The 22,637-nt window shown below is 46.9% G+C and overlaps 1 protein-coding gene and 1 long non-coding RNA gene across 5 annotated transcripts in view; one reads left to right on the top strand and one right to left on the bottom strand.

The window, feature by feature from the left end:
* The window catches only part of MDGA2 (MAM domain containing glycosylphosphatidylinositol anchor 2), a 324,296-nt gene that overhangs the window by 71,153 nt on the left and 230,506 nt on the right, over positions 1 to 22,637 (bottom strand). The gene's annotated exons all lie outside the window — the stretch shown is intronic.
* On the top strand, positions 3 to 15,934 carry LOC308195392. The gene is made up of 2 exons (XR_013951455.1): positions 3 to 10,285; positions 10,662 to 15,934. It is a non-coding gene; the product is annotated as an uncharacterized lncRNA (long non-coding RNA).

The raw sequence follows: 22,637 nt of genomic DNA, 5'->3' as shown, positions 1-22,637 counted from the left end.
GACAGGAGGGGGGGGCAGGAGCTTTGTATTAGCGAGAGGAGCAGTGTTAACTGTGGGAAGGCTGCAGCACCGCATTCACAAGAGGGGAACCCAGAAATGACAATGCAAAACTTAATAGGTAACAGCAACGTGTGCACCCAAGGCACTGTGTTCTGCTTATTCATGTTTTCTACGGAGTGCCTAAAGAGAAACCCAAACAGTCCAGCAGACACTGTGCTGCTTCACCCCTGCCATCACTTCGGAGGTCCCAGGCGCGTGCACACGAGGCTCAGCCTCACAGGGGAGCCACCAGCTCTGGGACGTGGGGCTTTCTGCCAGGAGAAGAGGGAGGAAAAGAAATAAAAACCTTGACTCAGTGGAGGCAAAGTGTACAAGGCAACAACTGCCCTGGCATTGGGTTCAGGGCAGTAATTCTGTGTTCAGTGGTGGATCCAACTTTGCAGCGAGAGCAGAGGGATCGCTGAAGCAACATAGTTCCCTCAGCAGCTGCCTTCAGGCTTCAGCAGATCTATATAATCGTATGGGTAGCTCTGCTGTCCACTCAGGTGGTAGGTTTGATGTTCCAGTAAGCACAGAACGGGCCATCTTCCCATGACTTCAATTAAACTGCATTTTAAATAATATAGACTTGTGGTTACAAACTCTGACAGACTTTTGATTCTAGCAAAATACAAAATAAATAAAATATAGATACCATGCAGTGTATGCAAAAACCTAACTTCACCATCTCATTTATCTTTCGACAACTTAATCATTGCAAAAAAAGAAGGGCAACCTGCAGAGGACAATGCTGGCACGGTGTGGAGGTTTCACCCTGCTGGGCAGCTGACCTCCAGCACAAGCACTTCTCTCACTCCACCTCCTCAAAGGGAGAGGGGGGAGAACTACGGTGAGAAAGAAAAAGACTCATGGGTTGAGACAAGGATAATTTAATTAAAGGGAAAAGAAAGAGAAAAAAAAATAAGCAAAGGAGAGGTGAGCCCCATCCCAGCCACAGCCACCACACACAGCTAATTCGAACAGGCAACGTGCATGGGAAGCACGCTCACGTCTCACGTCTGCAAGTGGGTGCAAGCAGCGACATGACATTTTGCCTCTTTAAAAACACGGCCCACTTTTTAGCCTATGAAAAAGAAGAAATCCTGAAAGCTTCCTGTGCCAGTAAAATACATGCGATCTTTGCATCCGTGTTAAAAGGTGTGTCTCACAGGCAGAAAACGTAAAATGCCCAATGAGCGCTGCAAGAGAAGGATCTGCACAGAGTTCACGCGGCGCTCCCTTCAGAAAGAGCTCTTACAGTTATCGCTTCAAGAGCATCTTGTCCTTAGGTCCTTCACTGATCGGTATCTCCACCAGAGATATCACTAACCTTCAGACTCCTGATACTTAATTCCCTACATAATGGACGCTGTAAACAGATTCCCTCAGCTCCTGTAATTTAGAAACCGCACTTGCACGTGCACTGCTGCTCATCACCTCTCGCTTAGAGGAGACGTCCCGATGAACACAGAATGCTTGAGATTCAAGTAAGCTTTGGAGACAGCACTGCTCAGAGCCCACGACATCCAGCTACCGTACTTGTAGCTCCCCACAGTAATTACCACTTATCTCGTAACATAATCTAAGCTGTATGTGGAATGACTGGGAGAGCAATTCCACAGTTCTGGACCAAAGTGAGCAGAGAGGCACAAGGGGTGAACAGCATCAGAGACAGGACACAGAGCTTGGTACGGGGTGACGAAGTGGCAGACAAACAGCCCTGAGGACAACCACCCCAGCTGACACTCCGTTAACACCCGGCTGATGAAGAAGATAGTGATATGGAAACTGCCAGTCCCAAACCCCGTCGATCCCAGCCTGACCCTTCTTGTGGTTTTACGCGGTCAGCTCACGCGGTAAACTGCATGTCAGGTATCACGTGGGTGTGGGTAATTCTTAGGCCAGATCCTTAGCTGGTACGTGGGCTGCAGTACAGCTACAGATAACAGCAAATAACAGACCGAAATTCTAAATCTTCAGTACCGCAAGCCTTCTTCCCATTGGTAATACCCTCCGATTTTGTGTCATCAGAAAATTTCATCAGCGCGTGACTGTTCTTTGTGCCCAGGTACAGAATAAAGAATACAAAGGAAGATCGATCCGTGAGAAATTCCACTAGCCTCTCTCTCCAGCCTGACATTTGCCATTTCAACACGACCCAATAGTGCCTTCATCTGCCCTCGCTTTACAATTCCTCCACCTTATCCAGCTTCGCTAATAGTTTCCCACGGCAGGAGCTTTGCAGGGAATTGTTGGCTTAAAGATAAGAGCTATTTTACAGAAATAAGATGTGCCAGATCTCAACTTTCTTACAAGGGAGAGCTATTCAGCTAATCAAGCCAAACCTGCCGTTCATGGACTCTCCCTCGATTTCCCTCTAACCACTCTGCCTTACTATTGCTTATTCTTTCCAAATATCTTCTGAATCTTGATATTTTACAGATCCCAGAGAAATGACTACTCAAATTCCCCAATATTTACTACAGTCCAGTCCCTTCTCCTCCCGGAGAATTAGGCTCTCCAAGTTTTCTTCCCGCTTCAGTGGTGATAATGCTGATTTCCATACCCAAAATCTCTTCAGCCCTATTACCTTTACTCCCAGAGCCAACATAATATTCTTTTAAAAGCCGGTAAAATGTTCACCACCTTCAAACCAGACGCAGATTATCCTACAAATAAATACAACATAGGGGTGGTCAAACACTCTCTGATCCAAGGACTGCCTCAGCATCCTCTGCTGATCCCGGGGAAGAGGCAGAGCACAGCCAGCACCGGGGAGTTCGGGGACAGGAACTTTCTGAAAGTTGTGTGTCTGTTAAATAGCTTTTAATGAATGATTTTGCTATCATTTTCTCCTATTGCTTTTGGAACCTCTGTCATGTTTGAACATTCAAAACTTGTCTACAATTCATAATAATGTCATCTCTTTTCATTTGTTTTGCTATTTCCATTCGATGCACCCTATTCAGTGAACAATAATTCTGTTCACCTCTCCACGGCAGCTCTGCTTTAATGACTTCTGTCATATTGGTATTCAGTCCTCTCTTTCTTTCTCCCCTGCTTTATTTACTCATAAGATACTTTAGCCTTATAAAAAGCTTTTAAATAAAACTTTCCCCTGCCTTTAAGGTCAAAACAGTCTTTAAACTACAGACTCTCCATCTATTCATGAGCAGATGACACCCAGTGACAGAAAAAGAAAATTAACTTTGGTTGCTCATTTCAGAGTTACACTTTTACAGGTAATAACTTTAATGGAAAAGGAAAGGAAGGATAAAAACTACAATATATGATTGTAGGCAGTGCTAACAGTTTATTTTTATGTTTTTTGGTTTTTTTTTTTGGTTTTACAAGATCGTGACTTCACAGCTAGCGAAGGTGGGAGCATCCTGGGTATCTCTTCTGAGAATAAAGATACTCAGAAGGAAACTTACTGCGTAGCTGTTTGGAACTTGTATGTGTTTAATTCATTTGCATTAGCTCTTCCCCAAGGCTTCGGCAATTTGATTTAATTTACTTTGCTGTACTTATTCCTATCTTTCATAATTCCAGTATTAGTTTTTGAAAAATATATGGAAAATCCGCAAAGGGAGTACACTTCATTCTCTTAAACAATTATCTTTGGGAAGCAAACAGTCTGAAGTTAAAACTGGCTTTATATAAAAGTTTAATGAATTTTTCAGCCCAAGTACTTTCATGTCGTAAGGATTACAAAACGGAAAATTAAGTCTCCCCAGCTATCAAGAGAAATGGCAGCACGGATGCTTGTTTGTTTCAGACTGGACAGCTGCTCTCCATGGTGCGGATCATAGCACGGTCTGTACAGCAAGATGTGTTAAGGAGAAAACCTGCAATTCAGTGAATTTATTTAGACGGCGTGACCTTGAGCAGAGACTTCACCTGCCAGTTTCATTTCTCCAATTTGTATTCTAGCCTAAGCAAGCAAATTAATTTGTCTCTCTCTCCAAACTCTAGGAACAGGAATAAATAAAACCTGATGCCTCTGTTTCAGTTTCTGTCGCCTTGGTGGCCACTTTTTATTTAACTCACCCACTAGGAATGCTATTCCAGCAATGGTGTCTGTCCACTACAGAGAAGGAGCAACCTTTACATGCTCTTGGGCTAGGATTTGCACCAGAGGGAACAAGACCAGAAAATGAGAAATCAGCTCAGGTAGCACCATCTTATCCCAGGGCAAGGAATCTTCACCCGGCCTCGTGTTGTGGGCGCGAGAACCCAGCCCTGAAGGGTGCCTGCGGTGATGGGCGACCACGGGAGCAGGGACACGAGGCAGGGGCAGACGTGGGGAAGCGATGTGGGAGCACCTCTGCGCGGTCTGTCCCCAAGACAGAGAGACACTGCTCCTTGCTGAAGCGCTCGAACCCAGACAGGGAGGCCGGAAAAGCCTCTGTGATGCCCATCATGTCTTTTATTACACAGCGACAAAACAAATCCACCCAAAGACAAGTTATCAGCCTTTTCTTAGCCTCTGCATAGAAACACTCTACCGGGACTGAGCTTTTTCCGTGGCTCACAATTTCCTGCAGCAGCAGTCGCCGGGCTCCAACACCGCTTCTCTTACTGGGTTTCATATATCAGATCAGCAGCTTTTCAGTATTTATTTGGATCTGGGTAAAAAGTAAACGTTTTGCTGAAAAGAAAAAGCTGGCACGTTTTGATTAAGATGAACAGCTTTCAAATAAATACGTGCACTGCTCATGTCCTCCTCGCCTGCAGACCAGCCCGTCCCAGCCCGGGAGCAGGGCTGGAGCAGGCTGCAGCCACCGCGCGCTTACAATGCCAGCGGAGCCGCGACGATTTAAGCAAGTGCCGCTTCCAATATCTGATTGAAACATATTGTAAATTACTTCATCGCCTGAGGGATGTGCGGTGCAAAGTCAGAGTCATTCCGGCTTAAAAAGCCAGCCTTTCTTCCTTCCTTTTCTTTTATTTTTTTAAGCTATTGAGGGCGTGCTTGCCTGTGAGGGAAAGTTACTTGCAAGGATTTGTATCGTACCTAGTAATGAAGGCTGGACTAAGCAGTCAATTTTTTAAATTTTATTTTGTGTCTACGCCCGTGCCTCTGATATATTATTCCCAGGCTCCAAAGATTACTCTCAGGAAAAGTCTGTGGTATTTCTTTAACTTCCAACAGAGGCAGCATTCTGTTATCTGGGCATGGCAGCAAGTATTCCATAGATTACACAGTAGATGTTACACATTATGCTGTTTGCAATGGGGCTTGTGTGCTTTTATACCAAACACTGATTCATTAATAAATGTGTAAATACATCAGTATGAGATGCATGGAAGTCTGCTAGCTGAAATGTGCTTGTATAGACCAACAGAGTCAATACATCATATATAATGCCTAGTCAAATATTTTAATGGGTTTTACCCTTCTCCAGCACCATTTGTTCTGAACCTAAGCAGAAAATAAGCCTGTGTGCTCGTGGTAGATTTACAGCTCTGCAGACTGCCCTGGCAAGGCTGCGCGGAGAAGCTCTGCTCCTAGAGGCTCCACGGACTTGGTGCTAAGGCTCGAGAGCATTGGGAATTCAGCCGGTGTCCTGTTTTGTTGCATATGTGAAGCCTGGTGAAGCCCCTTTGGTGCAGCAGGTTTAGCCAAGTAACAGAAACTACTTCTCTAGGCAAAGCTCTGCAGCCATCCGGGCAGCTCACTGCCATGCTTTGCACTGGAAGTTAAAGGCATGAAGGCAGTCAGAGCAGGATCGGACCCAGGCAGGGCCGATACGCCTACGAGCGGCTGTTAGAGCCGGTGGTGGGAACACAGCCTCCAGCAGATCGCTGGATGCTGAGCCATGCTGGGGAAAGATCGCTCTATTCATCTGCACTGCAGGGCTCATTATGATGCTGGCAAAGCCTTGCACAATTTCCACCCCTCCGCAGTCGTTATTCCCACGTCTCTCCATCCTCCAGCTGTTCTTTCTGGGCGCCTCTAGCTGTTCCGGGGATTATTTTCATATGCAATTGAAAGCTAAAATGAAATGGCGCTTTAAGCTTTCCAGGTCCCGACTTGGTTTTATTTAACAGGGCAGGAAACAAAACAACACCAAGAAATAAATTCAAATCAGCTTCCTGACTACCGTGGAGAAGCCGCCAGTCTGATGTCAAGGGCTGGAGAGCAAACCCGCTCGCGCAGTGCTCGCTTTTGGGGGATTTGGATGAATGCTCAGCTGGGACCACCAAACTGCTCTCGACCCGGCTCTGCTAAAACACTGCCCACCGATCTCCCCGGGGGCAAAGGAGACGCCACGCAGCGTGGCTGGGAGCTGGCAGCCACAGCACCACCCATCCTGCCTGCCCTGCTGTGCTGTGCCTCTGCTTGGTGAAACCACCAACCCCCCGGTGAAACCACCAACCCCCCGGTGAAACCACCAACCCCCCGGTGAAACCACCGAGTCCTCAGGCCCCGAGCCCCTCTCCTGGGAAGCAGGGGAGGGAGCAGCTCCTCCAGCTGCCCGTCGGCTCTGTTGGGAGCCTCCGCAGCATTGCCTTTGCCTTTGGCCCATCAAGGACTACCTAAATCAGAGCACTTGGTGCCTGCCCTGCCAGCCCTCAGCCCTTCTGACACCCAGGTTCGCTACCCTGCTGGCGTGTGCCATGCCGAGCACCCCGCACCCATCTGTCCTGCGCCCTGCTCCTCTCGTGGTGCTGCCAATCTGGGGCGGGAGGAACAAAGGATAATTATCCACCTGCAGCGGTCAGTCCTTTCTCGGCAGCATATAAAAGTGCTCTCAGATATGAGAACGGTGGAAGCACTACGCAAGACTAGACAGGTAAATTATTCAGCCTTTATAACTCCTGAATGATTTACAGCCGCTGTTATCCCTTTACACAGGCAGGGCATGATCTCCATGAAAATGCCTCCAACAACTTCCAGAAGTAGCTGAATAATGGAGCATCTCAAACCCAGCATGTAACTTTTTTAAGCTAAACCAACACTGTATTTTTCTGGATAGATAAAAATCAAATACGAGCCATTTGAAAAAATAACAATCATCCCTATGAACAATAAATAGTGGTACAGCTTAAAGCAGACCAGTGTGGGGCTTGGTGGCAGAATTGAGATTACTTGACGTAATATTCCATTTATTCCCACACAGACCTGCAGAAAGCAAATGCATTAAATAAATGAAGACATAAAGCGTAGGCTCAATTTTGTGGAGATGAGAGATCCTAAAAATGTTGAAGGGCTGGGCAAAAAAGAATCATGAATATACTTATCTGATGCCATGGAAAACTTCTCACAATGCTCGTCTGACAGATCTGGGTCTGTCCATTAACCAGACAGAAAATTCCAATGAATTTGACCAGAAATAATATTTCTGGAATATACACTATAGTCTAACCTGTGGTTTTACTTAGCTCCTGAGTTCAATGTGGAGGTGGCAGAGCGAAACCTAACGGCCAGGGCATCGAGAAGATCAGATGGCCAGAGAGCTTTAGGACATGTGCATACGTAATGGTTGCGATCCCTGTGAAAATGGCAACAGCAATTTTCCAGCCGAAGCTGGGAGATGGCTATTACAACCTCAGGTAATGGATTTAATTCAGCGAAATGAAAATGTTATGTTTGGAAAAAATCATTTGCACTCCTACATGTGAATTAAAACAGAATTGCAAAACCAGCCTGAAGGTGTGCATTCCCAAACCAGTGCTGGGCACAGACCCGTGGCATGCCAAGGAAGCCACTATCTGCATGGAAATTTGCTTTCCAGCTGTGACACCACCGAAGTTTCCTGAACCGTTTGGACCAAGGGATGAACACCAAGCCTCAGCATGCTCCCGCGGGAGTGGTGCTGGTGCTGGGAGGTGGCTGCTGGGCATCCCGGCTGCTCCTGCTTGCGTATGGGAAAAGACCGCAGGATTGCAGCCAGCACAGGCACAGGAACCGGCACGTTTTGGCACGGAGCATGGCCCAAAGCAGTGGCCAAACCCTGGCCAGGCCCTTGCTGACCAGGCTTTGTTCGAAGCAAAACCCAGCTTGCAACACACCATGCTTGCCGTCGGCACCTGCCACAGCCCAGGCTTCCAGAGGGGCTTATTAGACTCCCACGCACCGGAGGGACAAGGTATTTTATCTTGGGACCACTGCAGTCATGAGGAACAGTGGTAAATGAGGGAGGTTCAGGCTGGAAATAAGGAGCCGTTTCTTCTCAGAAAGAGCAGTCAGGCGTTGGGATGGGTTGCCCAGGGACGTGGTAGCATCACCATCCCTGGGGGTGTTCAAGGAGAGGTTGGACGTGGTGCTTAGGGACGTGGTTCAGTAGCTGATATTGGCGGTAGGGGGTGGTTGGACCAGGTGATCCTGGAGGGCTTTTCCAACCCTAATGATTCGATGATTCAATTCTGTGATTCCATGAGGTGTCTTTCTGAATCACATTTTTGATAGTAAGAGCTTATTAGGATAGGCAGCATCTTCCCTACACCAACAAACCCCTGGAAACAAACAAACAAACAAACAAAAAAAACACACAAAAACTACCCACTGTATCAGAGATGCAACTACTGATGGTAGAAGAAGATGGTCAGCTGAAGATCTGACTGAGAATTCTTGCTTAATTTCTGTCTTTTGTGCCAGAAATCCTTTTGAAGCAGTTTTCAGAGATCCCTTTCTCGTTGTGAGACTAATAAAAATATATTAAAAAATTATTTATTTAAAAATAAAAAGGAAAAGTAAAAGGAAACATCTTTGTCAGTGGCAGAACTACTTGAGGAATATTTTCTCTACAAGAAGATCTGACTAATAACTGAAAATAGGAGTATTTTAAAATAAATAAATCAACTTTCAAACTCTGAAAAATAAATACATATGTTAAAAAACTAAGGGGATGACTGGAATCCTACTGAAATCCTACCCACTTGGCTGCGAGTGCACCAAGCCCCGTGCTGACCGTGGCAGCAGTCCCGCTGTGCTGCTGGGTCCATCTCCCCAGGCGAACGCATCCAGCGCCATGTCTCTGCCTCGGTTACGTTCACGCTGCAGGGCAGGACCTGCTCCACGGAGTAACACGGCTGTCGTGGCACCACCACAACCGCGATCCCAACTATCCGCTAACATGCTCATAAATGACGTATGACAGCAGTAACAAGTGCAAAAATATTTTCCTCCGAGCCTGGCAATCCCCCGTGCTTACCAGATTCAGCTTAGAAGTGGTAATTGCTTTGGAAACAGGAGAACGGGAGGTGCATCATCGCCTGAGCACGCACACGCTCTGAGAGCCAGGAGGAGGAAGCTGAAGATTGCATTGCAGCCACCAAGTTAATTGGATCTATTTATTTTAGGTCATACTGCCAAATTTATCGGCCCTACCCTTGTACAAAGGGTCGGACAAATAAAAATCTACTTGCATTTCCTAGCTTTTTTTTTTTTTTTTAATAGCTTTTTGTCCTAATGCAGCTGAACTTCTGCAGAGGACACTTTAATTGACAAATAGGTTAAGCCTTTGAGCAAACGCCTTTCCAGCAGTTCTGGAGGCAGGGAGGCCGATTTGGTATTTCCTCGCTGCGAAGGAGGCCAGGGAAGGGCAACGCTCGGCCCCAAGGTGCAGTTTGAGGGTGACGCAGTGAGTCCCTCCAGACTCCTACAATAATATTTAAGTACAAAACGATGGCAATTCATTAGAAGGGTGAAACATTTCAAGTAGAAAAATCATCTTTGTTGGAAATAACATATCAAAATGGGAAAACTTCTGAATCTAGCTCCTTCCAGAGAAACACTCTGCTGCACACATCACCTATCTTTTTTTTTTCCCATATTTGTTGTAAAATTAATGTTCTATAGCAGTTTCTACTGCTAGTGGTCAACAAAAACTCTCTTCAACACATCTGAATGGAAAACTGACTTTCCCTAAGGATTTATTTTCCATCAAACTGTTATTTTCTACTTAGCCAAGATCAGCCAAAGCTCATCAGTTTTTAATTAGTCTTCAGCTGATCTTAGTAAAACCAATAGTGGTTTTCTTTGGAAAAAAGAAATCGAATACTTGAATGCTCTTGTGGAGCAGGTCTAACAACAGATGCTCACAGCAAAAAACTTGCAGTTTGTGTGCTCCAGGCCACCTAGCAGTATAAATCAGACAACGCACCTCGAGCTGGCGTTCTGCAAGAGCTGGAGAGGTGGCAGGAGGCACAAAGCACTGGCAGGCACCACTCCAGGTGCTTTCCATATTCCTTTTACCATACTAAAACTGAGCGTGGTGGGGAAGCTGCACTGCTACCAGTGTCACGGGAAACTTGTCTGACATCCTAGAGGATGTAACAGGGTAAAACCAGCAAGAAAAAAGGACCTCTGACATTTCCCAAGCTTGTCCTGACTTCCGGCCAGTGTTCAGGAGGAGGTATCTCACAGGGGATGTCAAGCCCAACTGCACAACCGAGTTTCAGGTGTTAGTGAGCCATGACTCCCCCAGAGCATCAGGAAACCCTAAAGCAAGCTTCAAGGAGGTGCTGGATGGAAAGCAATTGTGTTCCAGCACTTCTTGGTGAGACAGGCTCGGGAGCAGTATTTGTTGCAGCACTCCAAAGAGCAAGGAGGCTGAGACCCCTCTCTGTGACGGGGTGCTCAAAGGATAGGGACAGACAGGGTGGAAAACCAGAGGAGGGCTGAGGTCTTCCACTGGGTTGTGACAGAGGTGGGACACCCCAAACCCACGTCTTGCCGTGCCGGGTAATACATCAGTACAGAAACCCGCGTGCGGATGAGTTTGGCTAGCTCCACTTAGCGTGGGGGGAAGCGAGCTCACCTCCTGGGTGCAGACGGCAGCTGCATGAAGCCAGGAGACGACACAAGCTGCTTTCCTCCCCTGGCACGCAGGGCTGTGCACCTCGCCTTGCCTCGCCTGCGGGAGCAGATCGGTTCTCACACCTCACCACGCAGGGGACAGCGTGGGCCAGGCTCAGCTTCAGACGGAGTTTGCAGCTTTCCAGCTAATCTAAATTTCAGGTCTAACAAGGGCTGAATTTCATATTAGGTGGACTTGGAGTTAGGCAGATTTTGCTGTAAATTTTTTTCTTCCTTTCCTTTTATTTATTTATTTTTATTTTTATCTTTTTTTTTGCACCGGCTGCAGCAGTGCACGTTAGCGGGTGGTTTGCAGAAGGATTTACATTCATGGAAGCCTCCTCATCACTCCCAAGAATTAGACAAATCTGATTTTGTGGTTCCAGTTGCATCTGTTGGTTGCAGACAGTGGCTGGGATTTTCCTGGCTGATGCCTCTGTCCTGGTTTGGCTCCTTGACAGGACAATGCATTTTCAGAGCGAGCAGCAAGGATCACGCAGCGGCGCTGAGTTTTACAAGATTCAATATTTGTGATAGAACACGTGGAACTTTTGCAAGTGAAAAATATTCAAATGAGTAAACAAACACGAAATAACTTAGGAGTTAAGCTGTAACATTAATCTGCCCACATATCTGCAAATCATTATTTGCTTTATTTGACTAGCTCTCGCAAGAATGGGACTGTTGAATAACGATGAGTTTCTGTAAAAAGCCAAGAAGCTGGTATAATCCACAGTCTTTCAACAAAGCCTACTCGGCTGATGATCTTTTATGGGCTGTGCTGCTATTCATTATATTTTAGGAAGTAAAAATGGCAATGTCTGAAAAAATAAATCTTGAATGATACCACAGCAACCCTTCGCATTTTAAAGATTTCAAGCAGGAAGCATCTAACAGGGGTCCTGCACCTGCCCTAAGAGGCATGGGCTCCGTGATTTCTTTGGCAACACCACCACTTTCCTCCTCCGCATGCATGTACGGTTAGGTTACTGACTGAAGGCATTTTATTTCATTTGCCAAGTCTACTCAGAACGCAAGTGGAGATCTCCCTAAGCCACGTGTGCTTGTCCCTGCCTCGGTGCTGTGTGCAGGCAAGTCGTGGCACCAGAGTTTCTCCTGCCCCTCCCCGGGACCAAGGACATCTCTGGAGAGCAGGTGCCAGCACTGGTGGCCCTTTCGCAGAGAACTGGCAGGTGACAAGAGATGGGAAGGGAATGGCTCTGTGCTTGCTGTGGAGCAATTTTAAGCCGAGAAGTTACTGTACACAAACAAAATCTGCCAGCTTTGCAGGCAGGTCTGTGCTGTATTTAGTTTTGCCAGCCATGCACTTGGTCTCCATGTGTTTTATGGACCCATAAAAGACACTGCAATCCCACCACAACGCGGCGGTGCAGAACAAAAGCTGGATGGCACCGTTTCACGAGGCCGAGGTGCTGGGCAGGCTGCAGGCACCGGGAGCTGAGTGCCCCAGCTTTGGACACGTGGCTTAGAAGTGGAGGCACAGCTTCTGAAAAAAACGCGCTGAAGACCCGTCAGACCCCAGAAAACTCATTTTAAGTTCAGACATGAGGGAAAGATTCCCCCGCCTGCCTCTTGTTCTCCACGGAGCAGACTTCCCGCAGGTACCGAAGGGCTGACGTGCGTGGAGATGAGCTCGAAGCCAGACCTAAAAGGGTCCTACCATCACCTAACAGGGTCCTACCACGGCGTAACTCCGCGGCGTTTCGGGGTGGTCTCGTCACATCGCCTTCTGCCAGACCCACACTACCCAAAGGGTTGTTGATAAAACCATCCCCTTCCCTGCTGCTGAAACGATGTGTCCCCGTTCACATCTCTTCACAGCCTCTCGGATATTTATTCAGTGAATGCAAGCTCCTCGGTTGGAGAGAAACTAGAGATTCAATGTGACTTTAAAGAAAACGCCAACATAACGGCCTGATTAGACACAGGAACTGTTATTATCATTTCAGCAGCAGTCCCATGGTCTCTCTCTGTTTCTTGCACCTTTTTCCCTTTTCCCTGGCTCGGTAAGGTGTGTCATTCCATTCATTAGGAGCAACTTTCTCCTCAGAGCTCCAAAAAAAGATATATTCCTACTTTCACTGTAGGCACTTAATTTCACACCTGACGCTAGCTGGAGACTTTTCCTGCTTTTTCCCATATCAGTGGAAAAAATGCCTGGGAAGGCAGCGAGAGCAGCCTGAGGCTGTGGTGCTGGGCAGCGTGCGCTGGAGGAGCCCGGCTCCCTTGCCATGAAAAGGCCTGCCATGGTAAGTGGCATTAAAATGAGTAAATCTGGTTAAGATAAAGGAGGACGACGATGGTACATGACATATATATTAATGACTGAAAGGGAAGAGCAGCCCTGCTAGGTGTTGTTCAGCTGTTCATTCTCAAAACCCCCAAATAACCAGGCACTATAAACAAGCACTATTAAAAGGGGTGGGGGGAGAAATGCTTCAGCAGAAATCTCGGGTGACAAAATAATAAGCAGGTAGGCACCCTGCTTTAAACCACATTTCTGCAGAAAGGTCATTTCCCGGTGACTAAGTCTTTCATGGGAGAAGATCTTACGGTTCTTGCAACAAAACCAGGCTTCTACCAGAACCCACAGCCTTTGGAAACACTTCTTCCTAGTACTGAACCTAAATTATGAAGGTGCTTCATTGCAACACCCCATAGTGGGATCAGCACTGCTTACCAAAGACAGCCCGACCAAAACCATTGGCTTCAAATGACACGTCTAAGGTAATTTCTGCTTCTGCAGCGAGTTCTTGCTGCTTCCCTCAGAGGACCACAAAATGAACTCCTCTTGGATGCGGAAAACAGTGCTTCTTTATTAGCCTCATTATGTAAGCAAAAGTAAATTAAAAGCAGAAAGCCATTCTCCCAGCAGAACAGATTGCCTTTGGTAGATAAAGCTCGTCGCGCAAAGCCAGAAATGCCAACAAATTCTCCAGAAAGCCTTGGGATGGCAAGGCTTAGACAGCCGTCCTGACGCACGCCCTCTCGTACAACCAACTGGGTTTTAAGGCTGCCCTGTCTCTGTAAGCACCTCACCCCTCACGGCACACAGCACCCCCTCCCCGCGGCAGGCAGCCCCTGCCCACCCGCCTCCAGCAGTGCCGCAGCCTCGCGGGTGGGCGCAGGGCACCCCGACGCTCTGCAGGGACCCACGGGGTGCACAGCACGGCCTGCATGCCCCAGCGCCTCCCTTCGTTCTCTTTCTCTCATACCTAACGGGTGCATTGATTTGCTTCGCAGTCTCTCCAGCCTGCAGCGTGTTGAATGCGCCCCGACCTTGCTGCTTGCGTTACTGGAGGCCTGAAGTCCAGGGGGTTGCTCAGGGCCAGGAGCAGCAGCTCCAGCTCCAGCTCCTACCAGCAGCTCAGGATCCACGGTGGACAGAAAACTTGGGAAGCTGCTGTAACAGCGAGAGCATCGGGCTTTGAGGCCAATCCAGCACAAGGCTGCCATGCCAGGGACAGCCAAGGGACAGCGTAGCACCGGGTTATTTCTGCTTTGCCTCTGTGACCAAATATCTCCGAGAGCTCAGAGCAGTGATGCCAGGTCTGTTACCATTCTCTCTGCGGCCATCTCACCAGACAGACCATTGTGGCTCTGTTTCTCCCTTGAGTTCCTCCTTACCACCCTGGGCCAAAGAAAGAGATAGCAAAGGACCAGGACATGGAGTAGGAAAAATGGCTCCTGCGCTTTGGATAAGTCTCAAAAATATAAAGGTGCCCGTGAGAGGTGTCTGAGTTATCCTGCACTCAGATACTGGAAGAATGGCTGGGGCTCAGTGATGTTAGGGCGATGAGCAAAGCCTCCAAGTTTCAGTGCAACTCGCTAGCCACAGGCTTATTTCATGCACAGCAGAACGGTATTTAAAACAAGATTTGCCAAGTGAACTTTTATGAAGATAGCGATGAAGTTTTTTTCTAGCCTTAACAATTTATGAATATAAATTCTTCCCCTTGGAACTCTCATCCCATTTCAGAACTATTATTCTCACAGGAGCTATATTTAAGCACTGCTATTGCTCAGCAAAAGCCAGCAGCGCTTCAGCGTTTTGCACCAGCTGAGGAAAAGCTCCATTAATTCAAGTTTGGTTTGCGTTTACTACAAATACTGTGCAGCTTTAATACAAGGCCTTAATGCATTTCAACAAGTGCATTTTGAAAAGTGTCTTGCACTTGGCTTTTGGATAAAAGTAAAAGAAGATTTAAAAGGTCAAGTAAGACAAGTAAATAGCATCAATTCCAGACTTTTGTGGCTTTAAACAAAAGTTAAGTTCTGCCATTGTCCTTCAAGCACTGGCACACAAATAAAAGTTCGGGACTAAAGCAGCAAATCATTCACAACAGCATGTACTTTATAATGAAATCTTACAGAGCAATTTGCTAGTAATTTATGTCATGTAGCAGCCAGAATCAACCACTTATGTTTAATTTCCAACAAATTAGAATTGTCCAGGGTAGTAATTCTACCTGTGAAGTGATTCCTTTTAATGTAGTACATGTGTGTAGGCAGAAACACGTAGACGTTGGAATCCGGTTCCTACAGAAACCCCGTGGTAGCAACAGGGTTTTTGTTTGTGCCTGCGCTAATAGATCCTCTTCAGTGAATGAAGATATGCAAATTTTTATCATTGTGAAGATACATTGCAAGAATTAAAATGCGATCCCTGCATGAAAATTAAATGGGGTATAAAAATAGCTGCGACGGGTTCTTTCTAATGACTTCTATGACAGATGTAGTCATGATTAATGACGATGCAATAATGCCTTAGCTGAACTTAATCACTAACACATCAGTTAATATTGACAAAGAGGAAATGAATGATACAGAGGCATCTACACCCAGAATCACAAGAACGGGGCGAATATTAACTGCTTTGCGAGGCTTAGCGCAGAGGTGGCACCGCAGTGGTGGAGCTGAATCCCGGCTGGCTGCGCGGGCGCCCCGCGGGAGCCCCGCTGGGTTCCCCCTCGCAAGGCACGGCCCCGGCAGCTTCCGAGTCACTCCGGTGGCTAACAAATCAGCACATCTGCTGCCTGTGGGGGTGAAATATTTAGAGGCGTGAAACATATTGGGACCCCTTGAGTCTACAGACTGTCAGGATACAGTTTGAGGTCCATGGTGTCTATCAACAGAAGGGACGATCAGAAGTAGCTGCCGTGACCCCGTGCCTCTGACAGGCTCCAGAATTTAACTCCAGCGTTTCTGTGTCAGATCCACAGCCCGGTGCTGTGCCGGAAGATACAGACTTTTTCAGAAGACATCCCAGCTCAATATAGAGATTTCTGGCAATGAATCCGACTCCATAAGCATATCTCAGTCGCCCAAGTGATTCAAAAAATACATTTCATTTTGAGATCTTCTGCTTGCTTTCGGAAACTGACTACTCAAAAGTTTACATATACAACTAATTCACGTATTTTATTTTCTTGACTAAATTAAATAGGATGAGCTACTCAAGTCTCCCATGGCAGGGCAGTTTTTCCAGCTCCTGAACGGAAAGCAGAGATCCCTGCAGGACGCACACCCTAACACTGCACACCTCTGCAGTCAAAGCCCCAGTGTTGCCCCACACGGCTGACGGACACACCTGGACTGCGGAGGGATGTCACTGGGGATGTAGTACGTGGGCTGATTACAATTAACTTCCAGGAATATTAGTACTGAGTGGTTTAATCTGTGACTAGGAAGGTCACGAGCCTTGCCTTGGTGAAAAGGCCACGTCACACAATTATTACGTGAGTATTACAACAAAGCAGTCATGGCTGGCATGGTCTAACAGTGGTGACTGGTCTGACACTGGAGCTGCTCCAGTGAACGTTTCCGTGTGCCTCTGAAAGCTGCAGGTCACATTGAGAAAGGAGTAATCGTCATGGGCAAGCAGTTCAGGGGCTCCCAGCACAGCAGTGAGCAGCTGGGGAAGAGGCAGTGGGAGAAAAGAGGTGAGCGCAGCACTGAGAGCAGCACCAGCAACACCAGCCGGCATGGCTCCTACTGTCCACGTGCTTAAAAGGCCATTAAAAAGTGGAGAGCCTGAGCAAGAGACAAGAAAATAATCTGATGGAGAGAGAAAATGGCTTACCAAGGAGAAAGTCAAAGAGTTTGCTCTGTTTAGCTTCTTGAAGCAAACATAAAGAAGTGATGGGGTCACACACTGTAAGCACGCCCACAGTGTGAAAATGCTGCGTCCTACGGGGGAGCTCAAATGCACGGGAAGGGAAGGGGAAACAGGAACAAGCAGACCAGATATGCAGATGGGAAATTCAAGGCAGGCAGAAGACACAGTTTTTAACAGGAAGACCAAAACATAACCAAATGCCTAGCAAAGAGAGGAAGCGATGGATCCCCTGCTCCTCGTTACCATCGGGCTGAGTTATTGACATACGGCATTAACACAATCAGTCGGCGACATCCAGGCCAGCAGTGCACGGGAGCCCTGACTAAAAGACTTAACTGTGCATTTTGAACACCGTGCCTCGCTCCTCCGCCCGCTCACACAGATCTCTGCAATTTTTCCAGCTGGAGGCACGGGAGGCGCATCCCATCAGAGCCAGCCAGCAGCAGGCCCAGGTCCCACAACCACGGCGATGGCACCACGCACACCCAGCGCCGAGGCACAGCCGCCGAGGGCGCCCCTCACCCCCGGAGCGTGCGGCAGGAGCGCCCCAGCCATGCTGCTGCCTTGCTGGCACTCCACAAATACAAAATGCAACCGGGATAAATCTGAAAAGACACGCCAGGAGAGGAGGCAGAGAGCAGACACGCCAAGCGAGGAGCGGAGTACATCCATAAGCACCTGGGGGAGGTTTCTGCACAATGGGTGGCAATAAAAAGCATTTTTTACCTGGACAGGGGAGGTAAATAGATGCTCCTGGTAGAGCAGAAAATATAGAAATGTGAACATAAAACAAGTGTATGGACTTAAAACAACCCCATCCCCCCCCCCCCTTTTTTTTTTTTTTACTGCTGCTCTAGACAGTGTTTCAGTGTTTGCAGCAACCTTTATTTGGCTGGAAACAGATATCAGTTTCTTCACCTCAGCATTTTATTTCTCTTGTGAACAAGGTCATTTTATAATCAAATAGGGTTTTCTTTCGTTGAACTACAGCAAAGAATTACCCATAAGAAAGCAAATGTATTTATTTACGCGCCGAGGCCGGCTCTGTCCTTGGGAGCCTTTGGGCGGTTTCACGGGTGAATGTCCCAGCATTAAGGCACATTATGCTGGTACCTTTGGGCCAGGTTTGGCTTTCATCTCCTTTAGAGGCTGGGACATATAACAAACAGAGACTGAACCGTGCTGAAGCTGACTAAACTGGCCCTGCTCCTTAAGCAGCCAAGGTCAATGCTTTTAAACTCCGAGGTCAGGAATTCAAACCCTGGAGCCGTCTGAGCCTGGGACACGGTTACAGCCGCTGAAAATGAGAGGGAATAGGCTCTGAACTAGAGGACAAATTGTCTTTCAGGTTGCAAAGGCAACTTTTGGAAAGTTTAAAAGAAAGTATAAGAAAATAAGTTGGTGAGAGATTAGTGCCAGAAGAGAACAGCTCAGAGATACTCCTGTAGGATGGGCTCAGAAAAGGAATTTATTAGAGCAGAGTTTAATAAAGAAAGCCTAATCTGAGCCAAGGCAGCCATTTCTCCGTTGGACCATTCCTCATGGCCAACGAAGACAGCAAGAGGGGGAGAATAAGCCCTCAGCAACAAGAGCAGGACAAGGTGCCCTCAGCTGAGGCAGAATGACCAGCTTTGGGTGCGTTTACTCCGTTTGAATTGTTTGCCCTCTGTTTTGTAAATCTTAAAATGGTGGCACACAAATTGGAATAGGTGGAGAAATAATGTGTTTGGTGCCTATAGCTCATGGGAGAGAAGCTTAAATCTGATCTCTGCAATCCTACTGTGGGAATTGCACTGCTGAGCCCGAAAGATATTTAACTGCAGCAGCATATCTTAGGGACAAGGCGAATGAATCACTTTCCCACACGCTGGCGGAACAAAATTCCTTGAGAATTGGCCAGGGGCACCCTGAACACCCTCTGTTTCTCACTTGCAAGAGCACAGCTCCCATCCCTACTTCCCAGCTTTATATTTGTGACTTTCACATTTAGAAATAGTAATTTACACCTGCGATATTCAAAATGGGTGAAAACAGCAACCACCTAGAGCTCACCTACACTCCATCACATCAACGTATTGTGGAAAACAGATCAAAATCATCATGTAAAGTAGGGAGAGAGACAAGGATCTATCATGTAAATGGCTCAGGAACCTCAGCAAATACTCAAATATATTTTGACCTGCCTTGTTCAGGGTGCTTTGGTGATCCCTTCACCTCTTGCCATGTGCAGAGCATTTGGGCTGTGCTGATCAAAGCACGCGCTATGTGCTGATGGTCTCAGCCTCTTCCCGTCATGCCACTTGACTCTGCATTAAACAATAGGTTAGTTCCTGCTCCACAGACTCACATTGTGGACTGATATTTAGGGTGGCTCCCCAAAACGTACCCTACATGGGTCGCAGCAGTTGTACAGGAAATATTCATATAGTGAAATTCTTCAGAAGAAGACATAGCAAACCTCTTTCACTCCTTCAAAAGTACCCCAGATCCCATCTGCTTTGTGGATCACACTTGTTCCTGGAGGTATGTGACGGGTGAAAATCCTTGGACACAAGAGGAAATGCCATTGCAGATGAAGGCATCAGACGTAGTTTTATAGGATGAAAGGGAAAATCACTTCCTCCCATAAGCATGCAGATTTAGTTCAGATTTCTTTATTTTTTTTATTTATTACCGAGGCAAAGCTCTTTGGTGCCTTCACTGGAAATTCAGGATTCATTTCTACTTCCAGCCTCAAGGGAGTATCAACATTTACAATTTTCTTCCTGATGTAGTGAAACATCTGCCTCCCCCATCCAAACCCTACATTCAGTGCTACCTGGGTAATTGCTGCCTACATTGCTCCAGCACTGGACAAGTGACTGAAAAATAAAGAGAATGCAGAAGAGCAGCATGTGCAGCAGGGACCTGTTGGGTCTTATGGGATATACCGGAGCAACCCCCAGTGAACAGTGGAGACCGCTCGAACGGCAGCGTACTGGGGCATGGCAGAGAGCTCTGGACAGGAGAAACCGAGGGCACCTCCTGCAGCAAGGGCCAAAGCAGCCCAGCAGATGTTTCTAATTGTGGTCTCATGCATCAGTGCTAAAACCTATCCTCTGCACGGCAGGGTCTGTCCTCAGTCCAGCAAAACCATCAGTTCACGTGCTGGTTTCCTTCCCTGCTGCTCTACAGACCCGGCAGATGGATACCAAAGCGCCTCGGCAGTTGCTTACTAACAGCCCAGAATATTGATGTGCTGAAAAAAAGAATGAGCACCAGGGACAAGATGGGCTGAAGTCATTCCCCAGCTTGAAAGTAAATGGATGCTGTCCTCCCCATCACACACTGTATCTTACATCTGACTGCCAGTGTCTGCCTCTGTCCATCCTTTAGGAAAGCCACTCATGTTTTGTGTATGAATAGAGCACCAGACTACCAGGAGTCATACTACTTCTGTAATTAAACACTTTCTCTCAACTCTTTTCACCTGCTCTGGAAGACGCAGAACAGGTCTGGATGGCTCAGTGTGCATGACGTGGCCCTTCCACAGAGAGCAGGTAGCATGAGAAATGCTTCCCCTTTGGGCAACGTGGAGGAAAGAACTGCCTTTAAACCAACTTTTAAACTTGCTCAGTTCTCGCAAGTGCCATGAACAATACCAATTTATGTATTGGTTTTAACACGTGGATATTTGCCGTGGTAAACCAGATTACTGCTCCAGGATGGGCTGCAATCAATAACTGCATAAAATAGTTGATGGTGAGGGTTCAAGAGGGACGAAGCCCAGCCAGGAGTGCTGAATCCATTAGCCAGTGTCAAAGAAGCAGGGCAGAAAGGAAGATATTAAGTTCATATCCTATTAATTAAAATAAATAAGTAAATAAATAAATCAGGATTTTAGTGGTGTTCTCATTGACAGAAAGAATGACTTTCAAGTTTGGCTTTGTTAGTCACGGGAGGATGCATGTGGCACGACGGCGGACTTGACACCCTACCATAAGCACACCACTTTAATAAAGAAAACACAAGCTGTAGATGCCCCCGATGGAAGCTGTGCTGCTTGTTTCCCTCCTTGGGAATTGTCTCATACTTTTAATTCAGCTGTATACTTCTTTCTTTCTTTCTTTCTTTCCTTCTTTCCTTCTTTCTTTTTCTTTCTTTCTTTCTTTCTTTCTTTTTCTTTCTTTCTTTTTCCTTCCTTCCTTCCTTCCCTCCTTCCCCTCCTTTCCTTTCTACCTGCCTGCACCTCGCTTCTCCTCAGTTCACAGCCAGAGACTTTCTCATGTAGGCCCATAACTGCTCGGCCTTTGTTGGCAAGACCAAAAGTCCATGCCCAAGCTCTCCAAGACAGACCAGGGCTGCAGCTCCTGCTCCACCCACAGCCAGCTTACACCTCTTCTGCTCTCCTGACCCCCCGTTTCCCAACCGCAGCTCCTCAGTCCCATGGCATCTATGGGGACACAAAGGCGGAGCGAACCCTGTCACTGTGCTGCCCCTGCTCCTCCCCGCACGGTTGGGTTTGGTTCGCACGGAGCAGTTCGGTTATCTCCGTACTCCTGGAATGTCCCCGCTAATTAATTCTTACCACGGCGGCATTTACGGAAAGGGGGGAAATCGTCACCTCGAGATTTCACTGCTGTTTAACTCCTCAAAGCAATTTCTTAATGTAATTGCGTTCTCTTAAGGACAAAGAAAACTTTGTGACGCCACTTAGGCAGCTTTCGGCGAGGCTGCCGTGCAGGCTGCTGGACCTCGCAGATAGCGCCGAATTAATGGGCCTGCCCAGCAGACAACAGCTCCCATCCGGAAAAAATGCCATGTTTTGAGGCTGTTTTTTGCTCTATATCAGAATGAAAAACACTGCAGAATGGTTGCCTTTTAACAGTTTTAAGGTTATAACGCCCTAGGGAAACACACGAATAAACAACAAGTTTGACCCCCAAAGCTTTAAGAACATTTTAATACTTATATGCTAATTCAGAGCAAAATCTAGGCATTTATTTCTGAAAATTTGGTTTAGAAGATGTCAGTCACTTGTTTCCACCTCCAGCCATTTGGGTTTGAATAGCTCTTCTTGTTTTGAAAGGATCTTATCAAAACAACCATTTTGGCTCAGGCACTGCCTGGAAGCACACACCAGGAGTGGAAAAGCCAAGGTTCTGCAAGCTGCTGGGCTGAGATCCTATCCTAGGAGCTTCTGCTTGTTCCTGCTTGTATAAACACTCATATATACAAGTGTATAACTTGTATAAACAGCCGTCAGGAAATGTGCCCTAGGAACAAGGACTTTAGCATGAGATCAAATCCTTTCTCTGAACTCTGTAAAACACAGACTTAAAAATATTAGTCTGACCATTAGTCCATGGCTTGGGCTGGGACTTCCTGGAACTGTATTGAAAAACAGTAACAACAAAAACACAAAACAATAATAATAATAAATCCAGCACAGAAATCAGTTTCTAAAGCTTCTGTGACACTTTAATCCACAGACAGTGTCTGCTTTGTTAAGATAGCTCGCTGAAAACATCATATTAGATCATCTAATGAGCTGGGGGCTATGACAGCTCCGCTTGTGATTTTGAACATACCATAATTCAATTGAGAAAGAAAACACAATGGGCACTGCAGAAAATGTATCTGCTACCCCCTCTACTGAAATGTGAGGCTCCC

Source organism: Anser brachyrhynchus (genome assembly GCF_964034855.1).
Source record: "Anser brachyrhynchus genome assembly, chromosome: 5".
In the NCBI taxonomy this organism is placed as follows: Eukaryota; Metazoa; Chordata; class Aves; order Anseriformes; family Anatidae; genus Anser; species Anser brachyrhynchus.
This window is presented reverse-complemented; position numbering and strand designations above follow the sequence as displayed.